The 23,362-nt window shown below is 44.3% G+C and overlaps 1 protein-coding gene across 1 annotated transcript in view; it reads left to right on the top strand.

Annotated features, from left to right (window-relative positions):
- The first annotated feature begins 785 nt into the window (after positions 1-785).
- The window catches only part of LOC129864900 (pleiotrophin-A-like), a 60,143-nt gene continuing 37,566 nt past the window's right edge, over positions 786-23,362 (top strand). The window contains exon 1 of the mRNA XM_055937215.1: positions 786-1,056. The gene's annotated coding sequence lies outside the window, so the exon portion shown is untranslated. The remainder of the gene's footprint in view (positions 1,057-23,362) is intronic.

Here is a 23,362-nt window from a genome sequence, read left to right as displayed (position 1 = left end):
GCTCGATTTTTGCGACTGCACTTGAATAAACTTTCAAAGTTCTTGAAATATTCTGTATTGACTGACCTTCATGTCTTCAAGTAATGATGGACTGTCATTTCTCTTTGCTTATTTGAGCTGTTCTTGCCAGAATATGGACTTGGTCTTTTACCAAATAGGGCTTTTAAATGTATACCCCCCTACCTTGTCACAACACAACTGATTGTCTCAAATGCATTAAAAAGGAAAGAAATTCCACAAATTAACTTTTAAGAAGGCACACCTGTTATTTGAACTTCATTCCAGGTGACTGCCTCATGAAGCTGGTTGAGAGAATGTCAATAGTGTGCAAAGCTGTCATCAAGTCTGTCTTCAAGGTAAAATATATTTTGATTTGTTTAACACTTTTTTGGTTGCTACATGATTCCATATGTGTTATTTCATAGTTGTGATGTCTTCACCCATATTCTACAATGTAGAAAATAGTAAAAATAAAGAAAAACCCTTGAATGAGTAGGTGTATCCTGTCAGAGCCCATCTGTAGCTAACCCCACCCCACCCCAACCCAAATCAACCCAACCTCTCGCTCTCTCGCTCTCTTTCTCTGTCCCCAGTGTGACTACATAGCTCCAGTTCTGTCGCTAAGTGCTCCCTCTCCTCCCTCCTGCCTCCCTCTCTACCCCCTCTTTCTCTCTTCTCTCTCTCTGAGTGCTGCTCCCCTGCCAAGCGGGCCGTCCCTGGAGTGACCTTGTGGCAATGAGATCCTGATCACGAGTCAGGAAACCAAGCTTTTCAGAACGCCCTCCTCTCTCAGCAACAGAAATGAGAGGGTGAGAGAAAGAGAGCGAGAGAGAGAGAGAGAGAGAGAGAAAGAGAGAGAGAGGGGTTGAAAACAGCTATCGTTTGCCCAGACTTGTGGAGAGACAAGAGTGAGAGAGTAAGTGAAAGAAAGAGAGGGAGGTAGAGAGAGAGAGAATTAGAGAGAGAGAGACTGACAGGAGGGGTGAGGAGCAGATGAGAGGAGAGTTCACAAACTATTGCAAAGCGTTGGAACAACCACCAGACCTCCAGTTCAAAGTAAGTACTTATAACCGGAGCAAGGTGCACACTTGGATGTGTGGTGGTAGTTGGGTGACCAGGAGAGATGTGGCGTGTGAAGCTATTGGGGCTGAGATGAGAAGGGAGATTTCAGAACTGTGAGAGTGAGACAGGGACTAGCAATGCTGGGAGGCTGTGGAGTATGAATGGGCCGAGACTCAATCAGATGAGTCCAACTGTAGCCTAGACAGATATGGACAATTAGTGATGGCAGAAGGAGCGTAGGGGGAATGTTTGTTTTGTGGGATAGTGGAACTGGTGTCTTTGAGTTGGCAGCATCATTATTAACTCTCTGTGTAGTAAGTGTTCTCTGGCTTGCTTTGTTTTGGATGTCGTGCCACGTCCCAGGCTAATAATACACTAAATACTGCGACAAACCAAAGTATAGCTCGAGAGCCTTTTTGTGAAGTTTTTTTTCTCGATTATAATTTATGGTTTCAGATACTAATCACCACAAGCTATGGGTGTTTTTTTGTATCCCTTTCAGCACACTGTTGCTGTAAACCATCTTGATTGTCCATGTGTTTTCCATGGTTTATTCAGTTCGGAACGTGAAAGGCTCAGGTATATGAACATAAAAGCTCTTGTTTTTCCATTATTAACAAAGGATTTATAATTTAAATTGGATATATTTCCCTCTCAGGCTTCGTATGAGAGACAAATAGAACAGTAAAGAACAAGAAGCTCAAAACAAGCTCATGAGGAAATGAGAACAATAGTAGAGAAAGCTGCTTTGTGTTTACCGTCTCCCTGTAATATTTAGTGTTTGCGTTACAGTAAGGGATTAACTCCAAAAGTAACATTTATCCAAATACTTAGTATGCTGTAGGACTCGTTGCAAACTTCAAGACTTATAAGAACATCTATGTTTCCTCTAGTCTAAAACGATATTTGGGTTTTCTTCATATTGTAGCACAACTGCTTGAATCACTCCATCAGTCAAGTTTCACAATTCTACAGAGGTGCACGCCCACCAGAACATAACCCATTCATTCTCCGAGCATATCATTAGACTAGTCATTTTATTGTCTCTGTTAGGTGTCCTCTTATAAAGACCTAGGCTTGCAGTGTATGTGAGTGTGTTTGACAGAGAGTATTTGTGCGTGGCCGTGCATGTGCGTGCGCATGTGTGTTGTTGGGGACAGTGTTTTTCCCAGGATATTGTAATTTGGGTCAGGCCTGACTGGAATGAGAAACCGAGGGCATCGGTATTGTAGCACTCCTATGGTTGAGCTGACCTTGCGCCTGTGTTGCCATAGTTATGTTCACCCCTGGTATAGGAACCCAAACTTCAACCAACATCTCTGGCATTCCTACTGTGTACAAAAGAGCCCTGGTCTCGATCTAGCTTTAAATGAGCTTTGGCCAGTTCATTGCTTTAGAAGTAACACACGGTGTGTTCCTAATGAAAGAGCTGGGAGATTAAACATGAGGCAATAGGTGGAGAGATGAGCTTGAGAAACCAGCTTTGGTCAGTGGTAGGTCAAGCTCATTGAGAGACCCGGGGTGGAGCTGAGCTGGCTGGATGGAAGCCAGGAGGGTGAGCTAACTCTCACATAACCAGTCCCATTTGTCAATGTGCACTGGCATTTATGTAAGGGCTGCCGTTTGAGGAAGATAAGGCGAGGCACATTTTACGGATCCTGCTTTCCCTCAATCTTAAGTTGTCCCTCACATTTCAAACACTTTATATGTGCCACACTGAGAGATGCTATTCAGCATGGAACACAAAGCCAATGCATTTCACCCATTAATACAAATGCTGTGTCACGTGACCACTCTCCATGGAAGACCTGGAGCAATAAGGTAGAGAATGGTCTGTGAGATGCCTAAGAAGGCTGCTTCACAGTGGGGAAGGGAAGCACTCTCAAAGGAGCCAGGTCAGGTCTATAGGGAGCAAGTGGCTGAGAGAGGGTGGGAGGGATAAGGAAAATGCACAAACATCCCCACATTGAGTGGTTGCTTCATTCTTGTGGTGTACACATTGACCCCTCACATCACATGTAGGCTGAACAGAGATGGGGTCTGGGGAGGGAGGGAGAGAGAGGGCTGCTAGACCTAGTCTAGGCCCTGAGCAGCCGTTCCGCTGTTTGCTCCGAATAGCCCTCTCTGGCTCTCGTTATGCCAATGACGACCTAGGAAGTTGGCAGTACAGCACAACAGTTCTGGGAACAGGCTGAGCTCGGAAGTGCATGGGCTGTATGCTGTTTGGTACTGTAGCTAGACTAGAGCCGTCAGCTGCGACCCTGCAATAAGAGAGGTAAGGTTCAGCAGTATCCACTATCGCAGAGCTAGAAGAGGCTACTAAGATACTATGATACTAAGAGATGACTAGCTTTCATCAAATCTTCTCAGAAAGTCCATAGGTAATCATGGCATGGGATTTAGTCTGAGCTGAGGCCCTGTGTCGTTTAAATGGTTAAATTGTCAATTGAGGAAATGCACATATTTTAATTGAGATGTCAATTAGACGGCTATTTCATTACAACAAAACCGTAACAATCTCTGGCTTACTGAACATCCTTAAAGCCAGTGGGCCATTGCTTGACATGACACAGTCTCTTTGTAGGGAGGAACATCATTGATGGCGCTGGCAATGACTTTTGTTGTGGGGAATCTGATGGGTGCATTTTTGTGTGAATCATGTCTGTGTCCATCTGTTCGTGTGTCTGTCTGTGTTTTTGTCTATCTTACTGTGTGTGTGTGTGTGTGTGTGGGTGTGTGTGTGTGTGTGTGTGTGTGTGTGTGTGTGTGTGTGTGTGTGTGTGTGTGTGTGTGTGTGTGTGTGTGTGTGTGTGTATGTGTGTGTGTGTGTGTGTGTGTGTGTGTGTGTTTGATGGGACAGACTTCGAATCACATAACCACGTACATCGAACTTCAGATTCAGACCACCTTTTCACTAATGGCCAAATAATATATTCTTAGGAATTTTATGAATATAAACTGTCTGGAGACTATCTGTATTGTGGAGAGCTAGTTTGCCTGTGGTCATATAAAGATCTGTCTCTGACTGTGACGTACTGTGGTTTGGCCCTTGTATCGGCCTCATTGGCTGTATGAACCTCTGAGGAACAGTGACGGCCAGAGGCTTCCACCCTGATCAATTAGTTCATTAGTCTCCCACAGTCACAGCTTGGCCGGCATACTCCTGGCTCCGTCCCTTGGCGTCTGATTGGCCCACACTGCTGGTGAGGTCATAGGTCAGGTTGTTGATGTCTGTCTACTGTATATACCAATTACACAAGAAAGGAAAACTCGATATGTGACCTGACAGGGTTTGTGTGTGTGTGTGTTTGTATGTGTGTGTGTGTGCCTGCACGTGTGTGCATTCCCATGCATGCGTATGTAATCAGTCAAGTTGAATCAGATGTTTGTGACTGTGGAATAGAATGCAAATAAAGCCTCCCTACATTCCTGTTGAATTTTAGCCTTACTGTCCAAGTATCCTTGCCTCAAGGGGTGACTGGTGCCCTGAGAGAAGTTTGGAGTCCAGTGTCTGTTTGATAGAAGTTTGGAGTACAGTGTCTGTTTGATAGAAGTTTGGAGTCCAGTGTCTGTTTGATAGAAGTTTGGAGTACAGTGTCTGTTTGATAGAAGTTTGGAGTCCAGTGTCTGTTTGATAGAAGTTTGGAGTACAGTGTCTGTTTGATAGAAGTTTGGAGTCCAGTGTCTGTTTGATAGAAGTTTGGAGTACAGTGTCTGTTTGATAGAAGTTTGGAGTCCAGTGTCTGTTTGATAGAAGTTTGGAGTCCAGTGTCTGTTTGATAGAAGTTTGGAGTCCAGTGTCTGTTTGATAGAAGTTTGGAGTCTGGTGTCTGAGTGTGTATAGGATGAGCATGGCTCCTTTTCTGTGTTTGTGTGTACAGGCTGCAGTTACCACACCATGGGGGACCAGCCTGTTTGTGTTTGTCTAATGAACTGAGAGAACACAGGAGGGAGAAGATAGGGAGATGGAGAGAGAGAGATATAGGGATGGAGAGGGAGGGAGAGGACAGAGAGAGAGATAGGAAAGAGATAGCAAAAGAGAGAGAGCGAGAGAGAGAGCAAAAGAGAGAGAGCGAGAGAGAGAGCAAAAGAGAGAGCGAGAGAGAGAGATGGCAAAGAGAGAGAGCAAAGAGAGAGAGAGCAAAGAGAGAGTGCAAGAGAGAGAGCGTGCGAGAGAGCGAGAGAGAGAGAGATCGAGAGAGAGAGCAAAAGAGAGAGCAAGAGAGAGAGAGAGAGGGCAAAGAGAGAGAGCAAAGAGAGAGAGCAAAGAGAGAGCGCAAGAGAGAGAGGGTGATAGCGAGAGAGCGAGAGAGAGTAAGAGAGAGGCAAGAGAGAGACAGGGTAAAGAGAGAGAGCAACAGAGATAGAGAGCAAAGAGAGAGAGCAGAGAGAGCAAGAGAGTGGAAAGATAGAGAGAGAGGAAAGAGCAAGAGAGAGGAAAGAGAGAGAGAGTGAGAGAGAGCGAGAGAGCGCAAGAGAGAGAGTGAGAGAGAGTGAGAGAGAGGAAAGAGAGAGAGAGTGAGAGAGAGGAAAGAGAGAGAGCGAGAGCGAGATAAACGTTCTGTGTTTGTGTGTACAGGCTGCAGTTACCACACCATGGGGGACCAGCCTGTTTGTGTTTGTCTAATGAACTGAGAAAACACAGGAGGGAGAAGATAGGGAGATGGAGAGAGAGTAGATAGAGGGAGGGAGAGGACAGAGAGAAAACAAGAGAGAGAGATGAGATAGAGAGAGAACAATGAAAGAGAGTGAGGGGGAGAGAGCGAGGAGGAGAAAGAGAGAGAGAAAGGGAGGGGAAGAGAGAAAGAGGAGAGAGAGAGAGAGTGAAAGAGAGGGGAAGAGCAAAAGAGGAGAGAGAGAGAGAGAGAGAGAGAGAGAGAGGGAGAGAGTACGAAAAAGAAAGAAAGGGGGCGAGTCAGTGGAATAATTGACCGAGAAGGAGAGATGTAGGGATCTATGCTTTCATATCTGTGTCATGTGGCGTTATGGATTCTTGTATGTGGTGTGTAGAAGTGTGATTCAGAGCCATTCATCAATCATAAAGCAAAATTCTACATAGTGACATTTTATAAAAGGATGGCATGATAAAATCCATCCTTACAGTACAATGCATTGATAAAATCGACTGGTTTACATAAGCTAAGCAGGGTAGGGCTGGGTTAACCCCTGGATGGGAGACGACATAGGAAAGTGTGGTTGCTGTTGTTGGAGGTGGTGCTGAAGGGCCAGTAGTAACCTTTTCTCCATATGGTATTAGGGAAACTCTCCAAGTACTGAACACGCTGTAACGGCTTTCTTCTTCCTCCTCTGATGAGGAATAGTAGGAAGGATCGGAAGACCAATGCGCAGCCTGGTACGTATCCATAATGACTTTAATAAGAATGAATACAACAAAATACAAACTAACAAAGTGAAACAAAAAGGAAAACCGAAAACAGTTCTGTCTGGTGCAGACACACAAAGACTGAAAATAACCACCCACCAAAACCAACAGAAAACAGGCTACCTAAACATGGTTCCCAATCAGGGACAACGATTGACAGCTGCCTCTGATTGAGAACCATATCAGGCCAAACACAGAAAAATGAACATAGACAACCTACCCAACTCACGCCCTGACCATACTAAAACAAAAGGCAAAACAAAGGAACTAAGGTCAGAACGTGACAGTACCCCCCCCCCCCCCCCCCCCCACCCCAAAGGTGCTTACTCCGGCCGCAAACCCTGAACCTATAGGGGAGGGTCTGGGTGGGCATCTGTCCGCGCTGGCGCTGGACGTGGACCCCACTCCACCATAGTCTTAGTCCGCTTCTGTGGCCTCCTAGGAACGGTGACCCTCGCCACCAACCTTGGCCTGGGAACCCTAATAAATGGGCCCACGGGACTGAGGGACACCTCTGGACTGAAGGACGCCTCTGGACTGAGGGGCAACTTTGGACTGAGGGGCAACTCCGGACTGAGGGGCAACTCAGGACTGAAAGGCAACTCAGGACTGAAAGGCAACTCAGGACTGAAAGGCAACTCAGGACTGAAAGGCGGCTCCTGACTGGCGGGCGGCTCTGGCAGCTCCTAACTGGCGGGCGGCTCTGGCGGCTCCTGACTGGCGGGCGGCTCTGGCGGCTCCTGACTGGCGGGCGGCTCTGGCGGCTCCTGACTGGAGGGCGGCTCTGGCGGCTCCTGACTGGCGGGCGGCTCAGGCGGCGCTGGACAGACGGGCAGCTCAGGCGGCGCTGGACAGACGGGCAGCTCAGGCGGCGCTGGACAGACGGGCAGCTCAGGCGGCGCTGGACAGACGGGCAGCTCAGGTGGCGCTGGACAGACGGGCAGCTCAGGCGGCGCTGGACAGACGGGAGACTCTGGCCTGCTGAGGCGCACAGTAGGCCTGGTGCGTGGTGCCGGAACCGGTGGTACCGGGCTGGGGACATGCACCTCTGGGCGAGTGCGGGGAGCAGGAACAGGGCATACTGGACCCTGGAGGTACACAGTAGGCCTGGTGCGTGGTGCCGGAACTGGTGGTACCGGGCTGGAAACACGCACCTCAAGGTGAGTACGGGGTGCTGGAACTGGAGGCCTGGTACGTGGCGCTGCCACCGGAGGGCTGGTGCGTGGGGCTGCCACAGGAAGGCTGGTTCTTGGAGAAGGCACCGGATAAATCGGACCATGGAGGCGCACTACAGGTCTCGAGCACCGAGCCTGCCCAACCCTACCTGGCTGAATACTCCCCGTAGCCATGCCAGTGCGGCGAGGTGGAATAAGCCGTACAGGAGACACCATGCGTAGGGCTGGTGCCATGTACCCCGGCCCGAGGAGACGCACTAGAGACCAGATGCGTAGAGCCGGTTTCATGGCACCTGGCTCGATGCCCAATCTAGCCCGGCCGATACGAGGTGCTGCTTTGTACCGCACCGGGCTATGCACACGTACTGGAGACACCGTGCACTCTTCTGCATAACACGGTGTCTGCCCGTACGCTCGCTCTCCACGGTAAGCACGGGGAGTTGGCTCAGGTCTCCTACCTGGCTTAGCCACACTCCCCATGTGCCACCCCCCAAGACATTTTTGGGGCTGCCTCTCTGGCTTCCAGCCGCGCTTTTGTGCAGCCTCTTCATACCACTGCCTCTCGGCTTTAGTTGCCTCCAGCTCTTCACGAGGGCGGCGATATTCTCCAGCTTGTACCAGGGTCCCTTACCGTCCAGAATTTCCTCCCAGGTCCAGGAATCCTGCGATCGTTGCTGCTGCTGCTGCTGCTGCCCTTTACCACGCTGCTTGGTCCGGTTTTGGTGGGTGGTTCTGTAACGGCTTTCTTCTTCCTCCTCTGATGAGGAGTAGTAGGAAGGATCGGAAGACCAATGCGCAGCCTGGTACGTATCCATAATGACTTTTAATAAGAATGAATACAACAAAATACAAACTAACAAAGTGAAACAAAAAGGAAAACCGAAAACAGTTCTGTCTGGTGCAGACACACAAAGACTGAAAATAACCACCCACCAAAACCAACAGAAAACAGGCTACCTAAATATGGTTCCCAATCAGGGACAACGATTGACAGCTGCCTCTGATTGAGAACCATATCAGGCCAAACACAGAAATAGAAAATCATAGAAAAACTAACATAGACAACCCACCCAACTCACGCCCTGACCGTACTAAAACAAAAGACAAAACAAAGGAACTAAGGTCAGAACGTGACACATGCTTACTGATGCATATAAATGCACTATATAAATGCAACAATCCATTAAAATGTGTCCTTTTATGCGTATTGGGAAAATAAAACTATCCACGTCCCTTTCAGCATCCTTTCCTGGCAATAGAGGTGCCTATATAACATTTAACACAACTTGGGAGCACAATAACATGACATACAGTCTATGTGCCACCTCCAATGTAAAAATCTAAATGTTAATATCTATGAAGGCAATCAATGCTAATCTCATTTTATTTTACCTGACCTTTTAGCTGCACTGTGGCTGAGTTACTTCGATCCACCGTAGAGGATTTTATTCAATGTTATGGCCACTGTTAATCAGAAAGGAGACTGTCGTAAGGCATAAACAGTGCAGGGCTAAAAAGGAAATACAGAAAATCGAGACACCCACCAAGAATACTCCCCATATTGGTTTGATGAACCACAGTTCGTCCTTAGGGGACTGTCAGTCTGTACTTGACAGGTAGTCTGTTCAGACAGACAAAACTGAGAGCCATTTCCACTGATGTGGCCAGTCCACTCAAGGTGAATGGAAAGATTAACTGAGCGCGAGCAGTAACCTGCAGCATTCTACCACTTTGTTTTCTTATTCCATTCTCACTGCTAATAGGATGGCTAATGCAAATGAGAGATGCAATGGAGTGGGGATAATAGCCTAATGACAAGGCATTGCACGGTTCAAATGGAAAGTTCTGATGGAATTAAGTTAGACAGCCTATAGTCGATATACTGTGATGCGTAGATGATTTCGAAACTCTACACCTCTGTGTAGCTAGCTGATTGATGAATGTTTATGATGAATGTAAGGATGTTGCCAACAGACCATCATCACAAATGACATTCGAGCCAATCCTTTTGTCAATAATCTGTTTGTATTGGTCTCTGACTTGATCAATTCTTGTTAAAAACGGGAGCATTCGTTGCATGTCCATGATCAAGCCTGCAATCAACGCCAGATATCCTCTTATCTTTGCTTAGTTCTGGATGTGGTTATTTTTATTTATTTATCGGCATCAGTTATGGATGACGGCTGTTTTTAAAGTTGCCTGAATTGGAAATGTTGCAAAAAGCTATATTTCAAAGTCCTTGTTAAAGTCAAATGTAATCAGACTTTGTACACTAAAGATGGAGCTTAATCCTACTCCATTTATAACTCACCAGGTTTTAATCGGACTCTGTGGAGAAGTTCACAAGCTGATAGCCTTCTGGGATGTTTTTATTTCTTTGAGGGCTGCATTCAGGAGTGAGAGAATGATTTGATAACATTACCACATAGAATGGCTAGGGGGGGGGATTAGGTAAGCCCACTCTATGGAGCTAAGACCAAAGCGGTGCTTGTGCCCACCAATAGGTGATCAGAGCTTCAGGATCACAACAATTATGAGGAGGGTTGCCTTCAGCAGCGCCTCAGGGGGACGTTCAAGAACGCTTTTTATCCCTGTTCTCATTAAACCTCCCACTAAATTCCCCCAAACTGACTTGTGTGGCTCAGAAATCCCTTTGCAAATCCCTCACTAAGGAAACAATCTTCAATGTGCTTGAAGTTGCGTCTTCAATGTGGTGGATTATGGCTCACACATACTGTGTTTGTTGTGGAGAGAGGGAGAGAGGGATAGAGAGAAAGAAGGAGAGACAGAGAGGGAGAGATGAAGAGAGAGAGGGAGAGAGAGAGGGGAAGAGAGAGGGAGAGAGAGAAAGAAGGAGAGAGACAGGAGAGAGAAAGGAAGAGAGAGAAAGAAGGAGAGAGAGCGGAGAGAGGAGAACGATGGAGAGGGAGGAAGAAAGATGGAGAGAAAGGGAGAGAGGAGCACAATGGAGAGGGAGGAAGAAAGATTGAGAGAGAGGGAGAGAGGAGCACAATGGAGAGGGAGGAAGAAAGATGGAGAGAAAGGGAGAGAGGAGCACAACGGAGAGGGAGGAAGAAAGATGGAGAGAGGGAGAGAGGAGCACAATGGAGAGGGAGGAAGAAAGATTGAGAAAGAGAGAGGAAGCGGGTTGGAGAAGGAGAGAGCGAGAGACAGACACCCCATTAGTCATACATTAGTATTCTGTCCACAGCTCATAGTGAGAGACAGCCGGTCTACACTAACACCAGAAAATGGGATGGCTCATTAGAACTTTCTACTCTTTTTTTACCAATAGCTCAAATTCTCCTGACCCTATACAAACCGCAGAGAAACACCTCCATGTTTCAGAAGGCAGAGAAACACATCCATGTTTCAGAAGGCAGAGAAACACATCCATGTTTCAAAAAGCAGAGAAACACCCCCATGTTTCAGAAGGCAGAGAAACACATCCATGTTTCAAAAAGCAGAGAAACACCTCCATGTTTCAGAAAGCAGAGAAACACATCCCTGTTTCAGAAGGCAGAGAAACACATCCACGTTTCAGAAGGCAGAGAAACACATCCATGTTTCAGAAGGCAGGGAAAAACACATCCATGTTTCAGAAGGCAGAGAAACACATCCATGTTTCAGAAGGCAGAGAAACACATCCATGTTTCAAAAAGCAGAGAAACACATCCATGTTTCAGAAGGCAGAGAAACACATCCATGTTTCAAAAAGCAGAGAAACACCTCCATGTTTCATAAGGCAGAGAAACACATCCATGTTTCAGAAGGCAGAGAAACACATCCATGTTTCAAAAAGCAGAGAAACACCTCCATGTTTCATAAGGCAGAGAAACACATCCATGTTTCAGAAGGCAGAGAAACACATCCATGTTTCAGAAGGCAGAGAAACACATCCATGTTTCAAAAAGCAGAGAAACACATCCATGTTTCAGAAGGCAGAGAAACACATCCATGTTTCAAAAAGCAGAGAAACACATCCATGTTTCAGAAGGCAGAGAAACACATCCATGTTTCAAAAAGCAGAGAAACACCTCCATGTTTCAGAAGGCAGAGAAACACATCCATGTTTCAGAAGGCAGAGAAACACATCCATGTTTCAGAAGGCAGAGAAGCACATCCATGTTTCAGAAGGCAGAGAAACACATCCATGTTTCAGAAGGCAGAGAAACACATCCATGTTTCAAAAAGCAGAGAAACACATCCATGTTTCAGAAGGCAGAGAAACACATCCATGTTTCAAAAAGCAGAGAAACACCTCCATGTTTCATAAGGCAGAGAAACACATCCATGTTTCATAAGGCAGAGAAACACATCCATGTTTCAGAAGGCAGAGAAACACATCCATGTTTCACAAGGCAGAGAAACACATCCATGTTTCAGAAGGCAGAGAAACACATCCATGTTTCAGAAGGCAGAGAAACACATCCATGTTTCAAAAAGCAGAGAAACACCTCCATGTTTCAGAAGGCAGAGAAACACATCCATGTTTCAGAAGGCAGAGAAACACATCCATGTTTCAGAAGGCAGAGAAACACATCCATGTTTCAGAAGGCAGAGAAACACATCCATGTTTCAAAAAGCAGAGAAACACATCCATGTTTCAGAAGGCAGAGAAACACATCCATGTTTCAAAAAGCAGAGAAACACCTCCATGTTTCATAAGGCAGAGAAACACATCCATGTTTCAGAAGGCAGAGAAACACATCCATGTTTCAGAAGGCAGAGAAACACCTCCATGTTTCAGAAGGCAGTGAAACACATCCATGTTTCAGAAGGCAGAGAAACACATCCATGTTTCAAAAAGCAGAGAAACACATCCATGTTTCAGAAGGCAGAGAAACACATCCATGTTTCAAAAAGCAGAGAAACACCTTCATGTTTCATAAGGCAGAGAAACACATCCATGTTTCAGAAGGCAGAGAAACACATCCATGTTTCAGAAGGCAGAGAAACACATCCATGTTTCAGAAGGCAGAGAAACACATCCATGTTTCAAAAAGCAGAGAAACACATCCATGTTTCAGAAGGCAGAGAAACACATCCATGTTTCAGAAGGCAGAGAAACACATCCATGTTTCAAAAAGCAGAGAAACACCTCCATCTTTCATAAGGCAGAGAAACACATCCATGTTTCAGAAGGCAGAGAAACACATCCATGTTTCAGAAGGCAGAGAAACACATCCATGTTTCAAAAACCAGAGAAACACATCCATGTTTCAGAAGGCAGAGAAACACATCCATGTTTCAAAAAGCAGAGAAACACCTTCATGTTTCATAAGGCAGAGAAACACATCCATGTTTCAGAAGGCAGAGAAACACATCCATGTTTCAGAAGGCAGAGAAACACATCCATGTTTCAGAAGGCAGAGAAACACCTCCATGTTTCAGAAGGCAGTGAAACACATCCATGTTTCAGAAGGCAGAGAAACACATCCATGTTTCAGAAGGCAGAGAAACACATCCATGTTTCAGAAGGCAGAGAAACACATCCATGTTTCAAAAAGCAGAGAAACACATCCATGTTTCAGAAGGCAGAGAAACACATCCATGTTTCAGAAGGCAGAGAAACACATCCGTGTTTCAGAAGGCAGAGAAACACATCCATGTTTCAAAAAGCAGAGAAACACCCCCATGTTTCAGAAGGCAGAGAAACACATCCATGTTTCAAAGGGCAGAAAAACATCGATTCCAACGAAGTTCAAGGGTGTACTACTTGTGTTAGTGAACAAACTTCCATATTCTCCTCAGGAATTTTATGTCTCCAGGAAAGGGGGGAGAAACCAAGGTCCAGAGAGAAAGGTAGTCGGGCAGGTAGAGGAAATTGTTGAAGCAAGCTTGTTTCTCATACCCCTCGGATGAACACTAACGGTTTGCCCCATACATGTAACTGGGTAATGCCCCTGGTGATTTGAGTCTGCTGGTTGAGGGGGCTTTTTTGTCCTACCCCTGTGCCGGTCTTCCAGGCTAGAAACCCCTGACGCTGCTCGGAGAGAGCCTCTGGGGGCTAAATGGACCAGTGCATTGTGAGCTGAACACTGATGCTGCACTGTGGACACTGTCAGACTGTTGTGAGAAGGAGCCAACAGCTAAACTGGCATCAGCAACCAGAGTTGGGTAGGTTACTTTCTAAATATAAGCCGTTACAGTTACTAGTTACAGTGTCTGTCCAAAATGATCAGGAACGTAACTTTTGGATTACCCAAACAGAGTAACGTACTCTGATTACTTTTGGATTACTTTCCCCTTAAGAGGCATTAGAAGAAGACGAAAAGGATCCCTCAAACGCATTTGATGTGACATCATAGTGGTCTCTGATTCGCTCAGGTGGAACAAACTTAAAATTGTTCCTGTTTTCAATGCTGAATTGAATGTCATTGAGAAAATAGAAAGTTGTCATATCTTTTTTTGCAAACATCCTTTCTGAATTTAAATGTAATACAATTAGTAATCGTCTACTTTTTTGTAAGTATCTGTAATCTGATTACAATATTTTAGCTGGTAACGATTAGTTGTAGTTGTTTTTGTAATCAGATTACATGTAATCACTTACTCCCCAGCCCAGTGAACAACCAATTTAAGCAACTATGGTGGATGTGTAACCAGGACAACCCAGTACAGCTCAGCTTGGTTTGACTCAGTAGTGTGAAACGGTATTAGATAACTATACAAACACACACCCAAACAGACATGTCAAGATCATAAAAAACGTGTGATTTGAAATGAGTTCTTCAGTTTTCGCGTGCCGATCTGTTGTGATGTATTCTCTGAGGGGGAAACCACATATGCCATAACTTGTTTGTCTGTGTGACCCAGTTCAATGTGACAGAGGTGGTCAGAGAAGGCATGGCACGTTGCACAATCAACCACACTTCAACTCATGGAAAAGGAGTGTGTTTCTACCCAGTCTGGCGTAATGTTCTGTGGCATGTTGAAAGGGCCCGGTCAATGCTCTGGGCTGTGCTGTGTCTGTGAGCAGGTGGCCGGAAACTATCTTGAATCCCACCATGACCAGAGACAGTGATGGAACACTGCCAGAAACATTTTGTTTTTCTGAGAAGAAACATAGGGATTGAGTGGAGGTTGTCATGCATGCTGGCTCCCAGGAGTGTTGTTATTCCCTTTGAGGAGGATGAAAAGTGGAAAGCTATAAGCACTCTATAGCAAAAAAGAGCTCCTCAATGTACTTGCAAGTTGTCCTTTGGAAAGAAGCATGTATTTAGGGTCTACTAACCACCGGTCCTGGCAACCCACACTGCGTTCACCTGGCAACCATCATTGCGCACACCTGCTCCCCATCGTTAAGCACACCTGGACTTCATCACCACCCTGATAACTCTCCGTTCATATAGCCCTCAGTTGCCTCATTCATCAGGCAGTGTTGGTTTTGGTTACGTTCAGTATGCAGCTTCTGTTTTGTATTATTGTCATGTTTATTATTGAACTGACATTCTGCACCTGCTTCCTGACTCCCTGCGCATGCGTTACAGATACTCATGTTGGAGGGTTAACAGGAAGTTCATCCCAAATGGCATCCTATCCCTAGGGGCCCTGATCAAAAGTAGTGCACTATATAGGAATAGGGTGCCATTTGGGAACCAGGATAACAATACATGTGTGATGGATGGGGATAGCATGTGTTGAAGAGGCCAGTGATGTGAACAGATGAAGTTGGTAGACAGGGTTGGTAGATCCTCAGTAAGGAGAATACATGAAATAGCCTCTGAAAACAAACTGAGGCGGGAATTTCACATGCAAATGCTTTTACTCGTGTGTGTGTGTGCGTGCGTGTGTGTTTGGGACCTTTGGTTTTGGCAATGGGAGTGGATAAAGCTGACTAAGACATTGTGGAGTTGATTGTATTTTATGTGTGGTACTCTGATTCACATGTGCCAAGGAGACGCTAATTGTTTCATGACAGAATAGTTCTGGTTAGTATGGCTTGAGACGATAACATTCAAAATACCTAGCTAACAGTGGATGCTGCTGAGGGGAGGATTGCTCATAATAATGTCTGGAATGGAGTCAATGGAATGACATCATTCCATATCATTGGTTGATTCCATTGACTCCTTTCCAGCCATTATTATGAGCCGTCCTCCCCTCAGCAGCCTCCACTGCCAGCTAACTATTAACACTTTTAGGCTGCTGGAACATTTTCATAACAAAGGGTGGACTTGACTTCATACAGTGCATACAAATATGAAACTCTTTAATGACAAATCAATGCAACAACAAATATTTTTTCTCAGATTAATCTTTTAGCATCAGCATCATAATGTGTGCATAGACTGTAGTACATTCCACAGCCATAGCACACAGAAACAGACAAACAAGCTTCTGTCGGTTTTATTGTGGAATAAATTAGAGAGCGTTGCTGTGTATCGAATTCCCATCAGCCCTCTCTGCTGACTGACGTCACAGGGCCCCAGGCGTTGGATCTCTCATGGCTCTGCTGCACGTGTTTTCGACAGTGGCTCGCTGCATGCTCTTCATCAAACAGCTCTATTAGCCCTATATCTCTACACTAGCAGATCATCCAACAGCTCTAGTATCCCTATATCTGTACACTAGCAGATCATCTTAAAGTTCTAGTATCCCTATATCTACACACTAGCAGATCATGCAACAGATCAGGTATCCCTATATCTCTAAATAAAATCAAATAAATCTAATTTTATTGGTCACATACACGTGTTTAGCAGATGTTATTGCGGGTGTAGCGAAATGCTTGTGCTTCTAGTTCTGACAGTGCAGCAATATCTAACAAGTAATATCTAACAATTTCACAACAAATACCTAATACACACAAATCTAAGTAAAGGAATGGAATTAAGAATATATAAATATATGGATGAGCAATGTCTGAGTGGCATAGACTAAAATACAGTAGATAGTATAGAATACAGTATATACATATGAGATAAGCAATGCAAGATATGTAAACATTAAAGTGACTAGTGTTCCATTTATTAAAGTGGCCAAGGATTTCAAGTCTGTGTATGTTGGCAGCAGCCTCTCTGTGCTAGTGATGGCTATTTAACAGTCTGATGGCCTTGAGATAGAAGCTGTTTTTCAGTCTCTCAGTCCTAGGTTTGGTGCACCTGTCTTGACCCCGCATTCTGGATGATAATGGATTGAACAGGCAGTGGCCCGGGTAGTTCTTGTCCTTGATGATCTTTTTGGCCTTCCTGTGACATCGGGTGCTGTAGGTGTCCTGGAGGGTTGATAGTTTGCCCCCGGTGATGCATTATTGTGCAGACCGCACCACCCGCTGGAGAGCCCTGCGGTTGTGAGGGTGGTGCAGTTGCCATACCAGGTGGTGATACAGCCAGACAGTATGCTCTCAATTGTGCATTTGTAAAAGTTTGTGAGGGTTTTAGGTGACAAGACACATTTCTTCAGCCTCCTGAGGTTGAATAGATGCCGTTGCGCCTTCTTTATCACACTGTCTGTGTGGGAGGACCATTTCAGTTTGCCAGTGATATATACGCCGAGAAACGTAAAACTTTCCACCTTCTCCACTGCTGTCTCGTCGATGTGGATAGGGGGGTGCTCCCTGTTTCCTGAAGTCCATGATCATCTCCTTTGTTTTGTTGATGTTGAGTGGAGGTTATTTTCCTGACACCACACTCCTAGAGCCCTCACCTCCTCCCTGCAGGCTGTCTTGTCATTGTTGGTAATCAAGACTACTACTGTTGTGTCATCTGCAAACTTGATGATTGAGTTGGAGGCGTGCATGGCCAAGCAGTCATGGGTGAACAGGGAGTACAGGAGGGGGCTGAGCACGCACCCTTGTGGGGCCCAGTGTTGAGGATCAGCAAAGTGGAGATGTTGTTTCCTACCTTCACCACCTGAAGGCCTGTCAGGAGGTCTAGAACCTCCTGACAGGAGGACAGGGCAGGGTTCAGACCCAGGGCTTCACTCTTAATGATGAGCTTGGAGGGTACTATGGTGTTGAATGCTGAGCTATAGTTAATGAACAGCATTCTTACATACAACTTAACTGACCAAAACCAGATACAAAGCATTCAGAAAAGATATTGAACTATATACAGTACCAGTCAAAAGTTTGAACACACCTACTCATTCAAGGGTTTTTCTTTATTTTTTATGTTTTCTACATTGTAGAATAATAGTGAAGATATCAAAACTATGAAATAACACATGGAATCATGTAGTAAAAAAAAAAAAGTGTTACACAAATCAAAATATATTTTAGATTCTTCAAAGTACCCACCCTTTGACCTCATAACAGCTTTGCACACTCTTGGCATTCTCTCAACCAGCTTCATGATGAATGCTTTTCCAACAATCTTGAAGGAGTTCCCATATATGCTGAGCAGCTGTTGGCTGGTTTTCCTTCATTCTGCGGTCCAACTCATCCCAAACCATCTCAATTGTGTTGAGGTCGGGTGATTGTGGAGGCCAGGTCATCTGATGCAGCACTCCATCACTCTCGTTCTTGGTCAAGTAGCCCTTACACAGCCTGGAGGTGTGTTGGGTCATTGTCCTGTTGAAAAACAAATGATAGTCCCACTAAGCGCAAACCAGATGGGATGGCGTATCGCTTTAGACTGCTGTGGTAGCCATACTGGTTAAGTGTGCCTTGAATTCTAAATAAATCCCTGACAATGTCACCAGCAAAGCACCACCACACTTCATTATCCATGCTTCATGGTGGGAACCACACATGCGGAGATCATCCGTTTACCTAGTCTGCGTCACACAAAGACACGGCGGTTGGAACCAAACATCTCAAATTTGGACTCATCAGACCAAGGGACAGATTTCCACCGGTCTAATGTCCATTGCTCATGTTTCTTGGCCCAAGCAAGTCTCTTCTTCTTATTAGTGTCCTTTAGTAGTGGTTTCTTTGCAGCAATTTGACCATGAAGGCTTGATTCACACAGTTTCCTCTGAACAGTTTATGTTGAGATGTGTCTGTTACTTGAACTCTGTGAAGCATTTATTTGGGCTGCAATTTCTGAGGCTGATAAATCTAAGGAACTTATCCTCTGCAGCAGAGGTAACTCTGGGTCTTCCTTTCCTGTGGCGGTGTCACGCCCTGACCATAGAGAGCCCTCGGGGTCTTTATTTTCTATGTTGGTGTGAGTATGGTTCCCAATTGGAGGCAGCTGATGGTCGTTGCCTCTAATTGGGGATCATACTTAGTCTGGTCCTTTTCCCACCTGCGTTGTGGGATATTGTTTTTGTTTAGTGCTAATGTGCGCTACCAATTGCACGTTTGTTTATTCTTTGTTGTTTTAAGTTTCACTGAAATAAATATGTGGAACTCTACGCACACTGCGCCTTGGGCCACTCTTGTAACGAATGTGACAGGCGGTCCTCATGAGAGCCAGTTTCATCATAGCTCTTGATGGTTTTTGCGACCACACTTTTCAAAGTTCTTGAAATGTTCTGGATTGACTGACCTTCATGGCTTAAAGTAATGATGGACTGTCATTTCTCTTTGCTTATTTGAGCTGTTCTTGCCATAATATGGACTTGGTCCTTTACCAAATAGGGCTATATTCTGTATACCACCCCTACCTTGTCACAACACAACTGATTGGCTCAAATGCATTAAGACAATTCCATAAATTAACTTTTTACAAGGCATACCTGTTAATTGAAATGTATTCCAGGTGACTACCTTATGAAGCTGGTTGAGAGAATGCCAAGAGTGTGCAAATCTGTCATCAAGGCAAAGGGTGACTACTTTGAACAATCTAAATTCTAAAATACATTTTAATTTGTTTAACACTTTTTTGGTTACTAGATGATTCCAAATGTGTTATTTCATAGTTTTGATGTCTTCACTATTATTCTACAATGTAGAAAATAGTAAAAAAAAAGAAAAACCCTTGAATTAGTAGGTGTGTCCAAACTTTTGACTGGTACTGTATATATTTTTAATTATCTTTGAGAATTTAGAACTAACCATCAAATAAAAGCTAGACAGTCAGCGAGAATAAAAAAAAAGCCAAAGGCCATTCAGAGCACCTGCCCATTGACTTTGTTATAATGTTTGATAAGAACACAGCATTATCCATTGCAAAATGCATAGAATTGCAAAAAATGTAAAACTGCAAAATTGTCTCAGCTCCATGTCAAACTGTGTAGAATTGTTGGAAATTAGCTTCGAAGCTCTCCTAGAGTTTCCACTTCCTCTTCCAGTGAACTGTGAGGAGGTTACAATAATGAACCTTTCTACCAAATCCATTCATTTTAAAATGTTGATTACTTCTACTTGCCATTATCATTCACCTGATGATAAGACAAGACCCACATCTTTGGGTCGCCGGTTGGCCTGGGAGGGGGTCCCTGGGCAAGAAACATTTGAGCAATGTTTCTCAACCTCCGGTTCTGGGACAAGCATCGGTCCCAGAGATGATGCTGACCGGTACCTCTGATGGTTCACTGACATGAATGTTTTTGTCAGTTTTAAAGTTAGTTACAGTATATTGTAAAGTAGGAATTACCATAGCTTACAGAAAACATTGGAGAAACACAGGATTTGAGGAATATACTTGTATACTGGAGGCATGGCCCATCCCATGGCCCTCCATCCAAATAGCCCCGAAGACAATGCAATAACATGACTTGTTTTGGCTTGGAGCATTGTCCTTGACGTAACAGGGTTGTCCAATCTGTTCACACCCACCATTTTCAATAAATAACCTCCCTCTCTGCATCCCGAGGAGCTGAAAATAAGACTGTCTCTGAAACCAGGGATATAGTGCATCTAGCCCATAATGACAGATGGTGTAATTCATTTAAATTAGCAGAAAGTCAGAAATAGAAGTGCAAGTAGTTAAATAGAGACAGCGCTCCATCCACGTGCCTGTAAATATCTTCTGGTTCCATATTCAGAACACACACACACCCACTGGGCAAAAATTGGTTGAATCAATAATGTTTCCACTTCATTTCAACCAAATAATTCAACGTGATGATGTAGAATCAATGTGGAAAACTGATTGGACTAGAAAAAAACTAATCAATGTTAGGAAATTTCATCATTTTTTCAGCCAACCTTTAAGCTAAATCCAATAACATGGTGAACTATTTTGTTGATTTCACGTTGAATTTACGTAAGTTGACAACTCAACCAAATGTCAATCAAAACTAGACGTTGAACTGACATCTGTGCTCAGAGGGAATGCAGTGTTTGTTTGCCGACAGACACTAGAATAAGACTCTCTGGAAGAGAAATTAGACTATTAGATGTACATGGCAGACGTGAGCCTCTCTCTCTCATGACAATCTGGTGCTTGTACCACAGAAGGTGATCATTCTGCTTTGACTACTGTTGCATACTTGCTGAATTTTGATTGATTGGGCACTATGACCAAATGTATTTCTCCATTCAGACTGTGTTGTCTGTCTTTGTTGTTATGTGTCCAATCCAAAATTGTGGGCACTCAGGAGAAGCACCAGTGTCAAATTCCTGTTCCGCCACTACTCGCATTAGATCAGCGTCTCATAGGACTGATATTTGAATGATTCAGGCTCAGTGGAGACTTGGTGTAAAATCAAAGCCTGCCAAAATGATTTGTTATCATAGATTAATAGTTTTCGCCTCAGGACACAGAACACCCTTAACATGCCAGACACAACAACTCCTTCATAGTCCATGCATAAGGGAATACATGATCTGAACGTCACAAACATGTTATTCAGCCATAGTACTGAGCCTGCCTGTTTATGAAGGACTGGAAACGTCCTATATGTGAAATCATACAGTAGCCCTCTATCACTAGGAGGATTTGACATTTTACAGTAACTCTCATAAATGTTATAACACTGGTCCTCATTTCTCCAGGCAGTACCTAGGACAGCCCAGAAGAGGGCAGTGTGTAGTTGATGAGAAGGACTAGAACTCAAGCGTTTCCATGACTTTGAATGCAACAAAAGCTGTTCTCTCAAGAGACAAAAACCACCTACACATGGAGGTCTCAGTGAAGTTGTGACCATAGATATAATTTAAGCCGCTGAAAAAGAAATATTATGAACAGAAATCAATGGAAACACCCGCTATACTAAGACAAAAAAGAGACTCCAGATGTGTGGAAGCCAAGCAAGGCAGAGAGCTGTAAGCATGATGAAGCACAAGGCCATTGCTGCCTGTATTAGCAGAGGAAGACAGTAGAGCCTGTTCAGTATTTCATGAGAGAAGGGATGTGGGCTGCATTCAGCAAGGCACAATGTTTTGGAAGAAATAGAAACTGATAGAAATAGAAACTGTGGAACAAACACGCCTCTGTAGAAGAAGGAATAATATCCTCTCTATTCTTGACTTTCGACTTGCAACGTTTCTTAAGGGTTGCCTATTGAACAAAGCCCTGGTGCTCGTTTAGGATTACACAACAGAATGGAGGGGGAGAGAGGTTGCTGTCTGTCTGCAACTACTACAGATCATGAGAGCCTTCTGCTGTCTGTCAGTTGACTCCAGTCGGTGCCCAAAGTATTTAAAAGCAATTGGATCCCTACGCCATACAGTTGGAAGATCCCAGCCACATCAGAATGAACTAAATCTGTTCTGGAATAGTAAGAGCATTTGTTCATAGTGGAGTATTGAGGTGTATTTAACACAAAAGCTTCTGTAGGTCTATATGATAAACGCTTTATAAATGAAAACGTCACGGTATAATAGTAAGGGTTACGATACATGAGCACTCTAACACTTGGTGGGAGAGGAAGGTTAGGTTTTAATCATAGGAAGGATGGTAAGAGGTATAATTCAGCACACCCACTATATACCACCACCATGTAGACATTTACTGTATGTCATCAAAACGTAGTAACTTATTCCTGATGCCGATATTAAGGTTGCCTTCAGTTCCCCATCTTCATACTCCAAGCTAAGGACCTGCTCCAACAACTTGCTTACGATCAAATCACATGAACTTGATTAACCTTTGAGGGCTATTAAAATTCAGTTATTGATCGAGAGCTCAAAGAACATTTTCAATCCTGTTTAGTCTAGACTACTATCCACCCAGACCGATCACCACAGACACGACATAATCCCCGGCTGTTTATCTACACTTCAATGTTAACTCCAATCTGGACAAACAGAAACAACTGAACAGAATATATTGCACATCCACACACAAGTACAATAGAGGAATGCTTTCATATTGAATTAAAATCCTCCCTCTACGGATATCTAACCTGAGACAGGTGCTTGTGGAATATATTAATAAAAACAACTTGGAAAAGGTGTTTGAATGTTGGTCACAAGCACTAATTTGTTCACTCCACACACCTGCTACTAGCATGTGGGTACATCTGGAGTCAATTAGGACGTCAGTGACAAGGGTCTCAAGAGAAAATGACAGAAAATAACCAGCCACAATTCACTTGTACAAAAGCCAACAGGTTAGTGATTACAAACTAAAAGTTTTAATTATCTGAAAAGGAACTGAAAAATATAGGTTGTGTGGAGGACTGAAATCAATGCGACACAGGACAGGCATTTACTTTGTTTAAGGGAACACAAACCAATATGCTTTTGGACCACCTCAGGAGGAGCTATAGAAGGACAGGGTCATTGTAATACCTGGAATGGAATATATGGAACTGTATCAAACATATGTAAATCACATGTTTGACTCTGTTCCATTAATTCCATTCCAGCTAGTACAATCATCCCATCCTCCTATAACTCCCCCCACCAGCCTCCACTGCATTGGTCTTATATATCCCACACACAGTAGCAATCTCTTGTCAG

Source organism: Salvelinus fontinalis, chromosome 11, assembly GCF_029448725.1.
Source record: "Salvelinus fontinalis isolate EN_2023a chromosome 11, ASM2944872v1, whole genome shotgun sequence".
Taxonomy (NCBI): domain Eukaryota; kingdom Metazoa; phylum Chordata; class Actinopteri; order Salmoniformes; family Salmonidae; genus Salvelinus; species Salvelinus fontinalis.
This window is presented reverse-complemented; position numbering and strand designations above follow the sequence as displayed.